This window comes from Hordeum vulgare, chromosome 4H (assembly GCF_904849725.1).
Source record: "Hordeum vulgare subsp. vulgare chromosome 4H, MorexV3_pseudomolecules_assembly, whole genome shotgun sequence".
In the NCBI taxonomy this organism is placed as follows: domain Eukaryota; kingdom Viridiplantae; phylum Streptophyta; class Magnoliopsida; order Poales; family Poaceae; genus Hordeum; species Hordeum vulgare.
The window spans coordinates 353,091,456-353,101,037 of NC_058521.1; positions in this window are offsets into that span (position 1 = coordinate 353,091,456).

Here is a 9,582-nt window from a genome sequence, read left to right on the forward strand (position 1 = left end):
CAGGAATCCAGAGGTTGCTGTTCGGCCTTGGATTATGACCCCGGTGGTTTGACGATTGTCCCCTTCCCTGCGCCTCCTACATGGGTTTTGGTTGCGGGCTCCCTGAAGTTCCCAAATTTGCTGTCTTTGGTAGGTGATATAGACTTCCAGGACATCAATTTGTTGTTATTGCATGACCACCTTCTTCTTCTCGAGGCAGTGAAGGTGTAGAAGTGAAGGGAAATCCTGGCGGGCCTTGAGGATTTATTCAGTAAGATAATGCAGAAGGTGATCTACTCCGTTGGCGAAGCGGATCTCAAACTTGAGATTTGGGTCCTCATCTCCTCGGGGATTCATCTCTTGAGTAGGGGATCCTAATCCACTCTAGCTGGGTACATAGCAGGTAGCTTTTTCTTCCTTCATTTACGGAAGGAGGTCTCGAAGACAAAGGAAGGCTTCATATGCTACCTGCTGAATGGAAATGTCCTTTTTGGCATGCGCGGCACAACAAAGAACCAACTTTGGGATGAGGTCTTGGCAGGTGCAACCACCTTGGCATAGAACTCGGTTCCAAACTCACCATTGTTCAGCTCATGCAGGGTGTATATCGGCTAAGAAGGATAGTAGCATTGATGGAGGTAGTCTCTTAGGAGTGGTGGAAATCCGGTCATGAGGAGTCTCATGGGATCAACGACCATATACAAGATGGCCAGAGAAGGGTTAATATGTCAAGAGAGGATAAGGTAAGTATGAAAGGTTTTGTAGGTGGCTAGATTTGAAGGGAAGAGAGGTGCAATAGGTTTTGCAAGTGATTTGGGGGGGGGGGTCTGGAGGCTAGTTCCTGTCCTAACTAACGTCCATGCTAACTAAGTTTTCCTACAGTCGGGATGGCTCTCATACCAGCTCTGTGTGGACACGGACTCATAAGTCGTGATCACCGAATGCACGTGATACAATGATCCAAGAGATCAATGCTCACAGAACACACATAAGCTGAATAACAAGTGTCTGACATCCTTACATGTCGTCTTACACAAATTATGACCATTATGGTCAATGCTTACATATATAGGGCCATTAAGGCCGCACATCAAATATAAAATCACAATGGAAATCTTGAACGAAAGCGTGAACCTAGGGTGTCTTCCTTAACCCTACAGGCATTCTGATTGGGAAGCAGCCTAATTTGAATGATCGTTACCAAGGTATTCTTCACCATAATCCTGCTCTTCCATGCATAGACAATTAACTAACCAGTGGCAAGCCAATGAGTACTTTGAATGTACTCGCAAGGAACCACGTTTGGAATAAGGTACAACTATGCATGATATAGCACTAAGTAGGTAATTTTGCATAAAGCTAATTTTGAGTGCAACGAAATGTCCTATCAACTTGTTAAAGCATACATCATGAGGTTAGAAGTTACAAATGAACACATTACAGATATCTATATAAACAGAGTTTGGAACAACTCTAGTTTAATCATCACCACCGAGTAATCGACTCAACTCATGTATCGCCTGTCCACACACACACACACCAAGTTTAGTAAAACACTCGACGTAGTTTAAGCAGCACCACCCAACTGTCCTTGACCATGGACATGGCTATTCAAAAAGTTTTACACTCTATAGAGGTTGCACACTTTACCCACAAGACTCAGGAGACTTTCGTATCAAGCCATGACTCGCGGTATATTGCATACCCGAGATAAGTACCCGAACAATCCATTTTCCCTGACAACACTAACAAGGAGTCCACTCATTGGTACCTAGCCCGCATGATGTACATCACAAGTACCATCCATGAGGGGACCAATGGTGTGCCATGTGTCTGTGAAATTGTCATAGTCGTCCTTTTCGGCATGACCCCATATCGAGAGTGACGACATCACTCCCGCCACTAGTAATGTAGGCTCTCTGCTAGTACTAACCAACGTAATCAACAAAGCATCGTCCCGTAAGGGGTATGGTGGTCGTACATGTAAGGTTGGGAGTGGCCCAGAAATCTTAAATCTAATCCATTTTTCATAATGCACACACACAATTTGCTCCGGTACACCACTTCTTTCCCAAGCGATTAACTAGCTCATCCCCTCCCTTGGGCATAAGTGGCACTCGATGGGGTTTTTGAGAAGTCATTGAAAATACTTTGTTTCCAACACCATGCATATACCCATCCCACTTGCATAGTATCTATTAGCATCCTATCTATTTCCCACCTGCATAACTCCATACATAAGATGGAGTCATGGTAATGCAAGTGTCAACGATGAAAGTAACAAAGATATCTGACAAAAGTGGTCACACTTTCTATCATGATTCCGATGCACCAAAAGTGTTATATGTCATGCATAAAATGGGGTTTCATAGACATGGTCAAAGAGTTGCTTGCTTGGCTCAACAAAGTCGCCGGGGTATTAAAATCCTTCTGTTCCAACTTCTTTGTCAAGAATGCAATCTATCGTTGCAATATAAGCAGCAAAAATAAGACATCGACCGAAACATGAAAAATACAGCACTCCTAAAAATGTCAAACCATTTTTTTTCAAATACGAGGGGAAAACTGAAAGTACTAAAATTATTAGTTTTTGCATTTAGATTGCCAAAAATAGTGTAGATCATTTTAGAAATTGTGTTAAATATTTAAAACATGGTTTTAAATAAAGACAATACAGAAAGCTTTTCCAAATCGTTCACAAGTGGCACCATTAAATAGGTTGGATTTTTACATTATTTTAAATTTTTCAAACATTGGATTTGGACAAGTATTCCAACTTGTGGAATTTTTTGAAGATTGTTGATAAAAGAAAAATAAAAAGAAATGGCCGCCTAGAGCTAAAGAATCATAAGCTAGCTGGGTCGTGCATGCTAGTCGGGTTCAAACCTAATAGGAGGGGCCTAGGTGCGAGCGATAGGGAGAGAGGGCAAGAGCTGTGAGGTTGACAGGCGGGCCTTCCTGTCATCCCTCACCTCATGCATCATATTGTTTGAGCATCCTACCAAGGCTGGTGTTCGTTGGATGTTGTATTTTCTTTTGGGTAGCATCGGGTGTTGAGTACGAGTACAAGAATCCCGTTGAGAACATTCTTGAAGAGCAGAGTTTTATCCCTTAGAATAAGTGCCAGACAAGATGATCGTTGACCTTGATATTGTTTCTAATTTTATTATGCTTAGATGTCTCATTTCCGTCATTATTATCGTTGCCTACCACGTGAATACCAAGCCTCCAAAATTGCCATTAAAAGCCTCTAACCCCTCCAGATCCTAGCAAACACTGATTGGCTAAGTTAGTGCTTGCTCAACCCTTCTTATAGTGTTGCTAGTTGCAGGTGCAGGATATTGAGTTTATCATACATTATTGCTATTTAATTTCATGCACCTATGCACTTGGTAAAAGTCCGAAGCCTTGGCCTTTCGTTTGGTGTTTTGTTCTGCTTTTGCTTCCCTAGTTACAGTTACCGGTGTTATGTTCCATATTGAGCGCTCCTAATATGCTTGGGGGTTATTATGGGGACCCTCTTGATAAATCATTTTGTGTTCAAACTTCTCTGGAAAGACCCAACTTTGGTACTCCATTTTCTAAAGAACTGAATAATAATAAATGCATAGGGAATAACTACCCCATGGATAATTAATCAACCCTCGGGCCAGTGCTCCTCATGAGTGTTGGTCCAAACTAGAGCACCATGCGGTGCCAACCCGAGGCAACTCGGGAGATTTCTATCGGGACACCATATGCTTCGCATATCCAACATGTTGTGATAGCGACATACGCGACTCTTATCGGGGTCATCGCCACGTCTGGTGGTCTTGGTAGATTTGTTTTACCTTCTCGATATATCTTGTGCGTCGGGATTTCGAGGATACTTTGTGCTATCTCAAGGTTGAGGATTTCTACCAGGAATCCGAGGAGGTCATGTTTTTTTGTGGTTGAGGTTTCCAACGCAGCTTGTGGTAGTTTATGATGGACTAGTTGTAGCACCCGTGCAGGGTTAACATCTTTTGGAAAGCCATGCATGCGGTTATGTGGCAACTTTTAAATTAGTTTAACATGCGATTATAGAACACTTGAAGTAAACACAATTAAAATATACCAATAGTGTATGTAACCATGAACGTCTCAGCTTGTGAGTTTCTACTCTAAGAGAGGACACGGTGGGGTTATTTCTAACGTAAGTAGGTGTTCAGGATCACTTCTTGACCATTACTAGACCACGTCTGTTTGTGCGTAGACCACTCACTTTTGATTATGTACTCGTAAGTTAGCCACAAAATAATTATTAGCATTCCTCCAACCTCACCAATTAACCATGCCATACTCAAATAACTTAATTAGTCCTGATATCTTGGTAACAAGATTGCTGAGTCCCCGTGGCTTACAAATAACTACAACACCACATGTTTAGGTACCATAGATCCTGAGGCAGTTGATGCTTCACTGCTCAAGTGGGAGTACGATGAGGAGAGCATGCGCATGTACATGATGTACCCCGACTAGTAGAGGATGCTTGGTCATCTCCTATGATAGGAATATGGATTTGATTGCGTTTTATTGTTTCATTTGGACCATATCCGGACCCTTTCTTATGGATGTTCGAATAAATGTTGTATGACTTGTAATTTAGCATGTGGCGAGTGTAAGTCGGCTCATATACTCATCTCCTCTTTAAATGTATCTGCAATGATTTATATACTTGCAAAACACTGAGATTCGCCTCTATTTATATTAGGCCTCAACCCCAAATACAGATAGCACCACTTCTTGGACGTTACAAGTTGGTAATCCGAGCCATACGACCATAGGAGCCTTTGCTTGATCAAACTTGGCCGAGTCCAGCGTAGTGAAAAACTTTTTTGAGTCTAGTTATATCGGAGAGCAATATTCTTTTTACTCCTCTTCACTTCTGTGGTGAGGATTATGACTTAGGGATTTTAATTCTACACCTCTTCTCGCCTAATGTTTTTTACGATGAGACATGTATTTTCGAATCTATATGACGCCAATGTGACAAAACTCTGATTTGGTGCGTCCTATTATCGAGGAGTAGAACTCCAAGGGGTTTTTGATACATTTTTATCGCTCAACTTCCTTAGTATCTCAGGACGCATACATCAAAACACTTTTACTTTGCTTGGTGGCAAATAGTGCCGTGACTTTTCCCCAGTACTGGTGGAGATCGCTCGAATGATCTATCGGTCTTGTATCGTGGTAGTTCCGAAGGTCGAAGGTAGATGAGTTTGTGGACCTTATCAGATATGTGTTGATAGTTGCGAGAAAGGTCATGCAGCTGATTACATTGAGTAGGTTCCCGGACCGGCAACCCGATAGCATAACGGAGAAAGATTTCAAAAAATTTAAGCTGGGAATTCAAGTGGTCACCTAGGAAATTCTTTCATCGGATGTATGTTGGGTTATGAATTTGTGCCAAGCAATTCTTAGCTCAAACTCGTCAATTGAAAGTGGCTTACGAATCTAATGATGTTCTCACTAATATGTGGAAGTGATCTTACTAATTCAAGTTTGAATGCAGATTGCTAATACTACATGTTGCAATATTTCAAGCCTTTGATTCAGCTTATCAACTTCATCTTTGAATTTGTGGTCTAATATTCATGTCCCTCTTCGGGCTGGCTCAACCAACTCGCTAGAATCGAATATGTGATGGGGAACAGACAGACCCTCCGTCACACCCTCCTCCTCCTGATGAGGCATGGCAAGCTTTCATGGTCGCGACAAATGCGAACACTCAGATGCTACTTAAAATGATGCAAGACAGGAATCAAGGCCAACAAGGGAATTTCAACAACCAACAACAGTTTGCTTCTCTCAATCAGTTCCATGGAAATCAGCCCGAGTCCTTCACCTGTTGTGATCAACCGTTTGATGAGACGATTGGCACCATGACATGAACTAGCATTTTGATTGCAGGAATGTCACGCCTAAGGACTATGTAAAGAGTGCAACATTCCAGTTGAAAGGTCAAGCAACAGAGTGGTGGTAGCAGCTCAAAGATTGCATAGGTGGCCATTTGATCAGTTGGGATTAATTCTGCCATGACTTTAGAGCTCATCATATTCCTTCAAGATTTGTTGAGGGCATGCGTGAAAAGTTCACGAATCTTAAGAAAGGAAGCTTGTGTGTTTATCAGTATAACATCGACTTCCAGAAGTAGGTCGGCTATGTCAAGAAGGATGTTCTTGATGAGAAGAGCAAGATTTATCAAATCAGAGGTGGTCTGAGGGAAGATCTTCACCTTCATCTTGCACTACACGAGCCCCCTAAGTTTAATCAGTTCTATAACTTGGCTCTCAAGGCTTAGTCAGCTCTACTTACGATCGAGAATTCGATAAAGCATTTTAGAGACTATCATTCGTCATTGTCCTGAGCTCAAATTATTCCAAACCAGCAGAAGTATTGGGTTCCTCCTCCTCCCACTACTGAAATTCAGAAATTTGCCGTCTGCCAAGGCGGACGGCAAAGGGGGCAACCACGGACGGCAAAGGCTTTGCCGTCTGCCCCCTCATGGCAAAGTAGACGGTAAAAAAAAAATCCGGTGAAGAGGATCTTTGCCGTCAGCTTTCACAAAGCGGACGGCAAAGAATCTTTGCCATGAGGGGGCAGACGGCAAAATAAATGGGACGGAATATATTGCAACGTCCCCGTTAAGTGTTAACGGCAGGCCTCCTCTCTTTGCCGTCTGCCTTGCCCCCTTTGCCATGTGTTGGCGGACGGCAAAGAGGGGAGAGAGAGGGGGCAGATTCCCCCTTTGCCGTCTGCCTTCACCGCTTTGCCATGTGTTGGCGGACGGCAAAGAGGGGAGAGAGAGGGGGCAGATTCCCCCTTTGCCGTCTGCCTTCCCCCCTTTGCCATGTGTTGGCACATGGCAAAGAGGGGAGAGAGAGGGGGCAGATTCCCCCTTTGCCGTCTGCCTTCCCCCCTTTGCCATGTGTTGGCACATGGCAAAGAGGGGACAGAGAGGGGGCAGATTCCCCCTTTGCCATGTGCCTTCCCCCCTTTGCCATGTGTTGGCAGACGGCAAAGAGGGGAGAGAGAGGGGGCAGATTCCCCCTTTGCCATGTGCCTTCCCCCCTTTGCCATGTGTTGGCAGACGGCAAAGAGGGGAGAGAGAGGGGGCAGATTCCCCCTTTGCCATGTGCCTTCCCCCCTTTGCCATCTGTTGGCACATGGCAAAGAGGGGAGAGAGAGGGGGCAGATTCTCCCTTTGCCATGTGCCTTCCCCCCTTTGCCATGTGCCTTCCCCTCTTTGCCATGTGTTGGCAGATGGCAAAGAGGGGAACCAGCCCCTTTTTTATTTATTTTTTGTTATATCCAGCATTTTTAACAATAATCAGGATATATATATATATATTTGACATAAATAAATTTCTTTCCGTACTCATAACCATATTAAAATAACTCTCATCCATAGTGCATACATATTATGCAAGTTACATCCGTACCAAACCATATATTACACCAGTTTCATCCACGTGCATACAAAGTTTCATATATTCATATACTACAATAGTTTCAAGACAACCCATGGTACAAGAAATCATCTTCAAGCATTCCATCAACCAAGCTTCCCGTGAAGTGAAGGTAATCTGCAAAATGACAAATAAGAAAGTTAGAAAAATAATACTAGATGAAGTAGTGTATATATAGGTTATTTCGGAGAGAAATTAGCTAAGTATAGACCATTTAGGAGCTAACTAAGCTAATTATGTCATTTAGGTGGAACCCTAGCTAACTATAGGAGAAGAGAAAGAGAAGAAGTAAAAGAAGGAGGAGGAGGAGAAGGAGAAGAAGAAGAAAAAGGAGGAGGAGGAGGAGAAGGAGAAGGAAGAGGAGAAGAAGAAGAAGGAGAAGGAGAAGAAGAAGAAGAAGAAGAAGGAGAAGAAGGAGAAGAAGAAGGAGAAGGAGCTTCTTCTTCTCCTTCTTCTCCTTCTTCTTCTCCTTCTTATCCTTTTGTCCCCTTCTTCTCATTTTTCCTCTTCCTTCTCCTTTTTCCTCTTCCTTCCTTTCATTTTCCTCTTTTTCTCTTCTTGTCCCCTTCTTCGGGCTAAATTGGCTAAGAATGCCTTTTTGGAGCTAATTATGTCATATCGAGGATAATTAGCTAAGTACAAGTCATTTCTTCCTTAAATAGGCCATTTTGGAGCTAACTAAGCTAATTATGTCATTTCGTAGGATAATTAGCCAATTTAGCCTTTCTTGGAGGAGTCTAAGCTACGTAGAAGAAGAGATAGAGAAGAAGAAGTAAAATAAGGAGGAGGAGGAGGTGGAGGAGAAGAAGAAGGAAGAGGAGAAGAAGAAGAAAAGAAGAAGGAGAAGGAGAAGAAGAAGGAGAAGGAGAAGGAGGAAGAAGGAGGAAGAAGTTCCTTCTCCCTCTCCTCCTTCTCCTTCTTCTTCTCCTCCTCCCTCTCCTCCTTCTTCTCCTCATTTTTCCTCTTCCTTCCTTTCATTTTTCCTCTTTTTCTCTTCTTGTCCCCTTCTTCGGGCTAAATTGGCTAAGAATGCCTTTTTGGAGCTAATTATGTCATATCGAGGATAATTAGCTAAGTACAGGTCATTTCTTCCTTAAATAGGCCATTTTGGAGCTAACTAAGCTAATTATGTCATTTCGTAGGATAATTAGCCAATTTAGCCTTTCTTGGAGGAGTCTAAGCTACGTAGAAGAAGAGATAGAGAAGAAGAAGTAAAATAAGGAGGAGGAGGAGGTGGAGGAGAAGAAGAAGGAAGAGGAGAAGAAGAAGAAAAGAAGAAGGAGAAGAAGAAGGAGAAGGAGAAGGAGGAAGAAGGAGGAAGAAGTTCCTTCTCCTTCTCCTCCTTCTTCTCCTCCTCCCTCTCCTCCTTCGTCTTCTCCTCATTTTCCTCTTCCTTCCTTTCATTTTTCCTCTTTTTCTCTTCTTGTCCCCTTCTTTGGGATAAATTGGCTAAGAATGCATTTTTGGAGCTAATTATGTCATTTCGAGGATAATTAGCTAAGTAGAGGTCATTTCTTATTAAATAGGCCATTTTGGAGCTAAGTAAGCTAATTATGTCATTTCGTAGGATAATTAGCCAATTTAGCCTTTCTTGGAGGAATCTAAGCTACGTAGAAGAAGAGATAGAGAAGAAGAAGTAAAATAAGGAGGAGGAGGAGGTGGAGGAGAAGAAGAAGGAAGAGGAGAAGAAGAAGAAAAGAAGAAGGAGAAGGAGAAGAAGAAGGAGAAGGAGAAGGAGGAAGAAGGAGGAAGAAGTTCCTTCTCCCTCTCCTCCTTCTCCTTCTTCTTCTCCTCCTCCCTCTCCTCCTTCTTCTCCTCATTTTTCCTCTTCCTTCCTTTCATTTTTCCTCTTTTTCTCTTCTTGTCCCCTTCTTCGGGCTAAATTGGCTAAGAATGCCTTTTTGGAGCTAATTATGTCATATCGAGGATAATTAGCTAAGTACAGGTCATTTCTTCCTTAAATAGGCCATTTTGGAGCTAACTAAGCTAATTATGTCATTTCGTAGGATAATTAGCCAATTTAGCCTTTCTTGGAGGAGTCTAAGCTACGTAGAAGAAGAGATAGAGAAGAAGAAGTAAAATAAGGAGGAGGAGGAGGTGGAGGAGAAGAAGA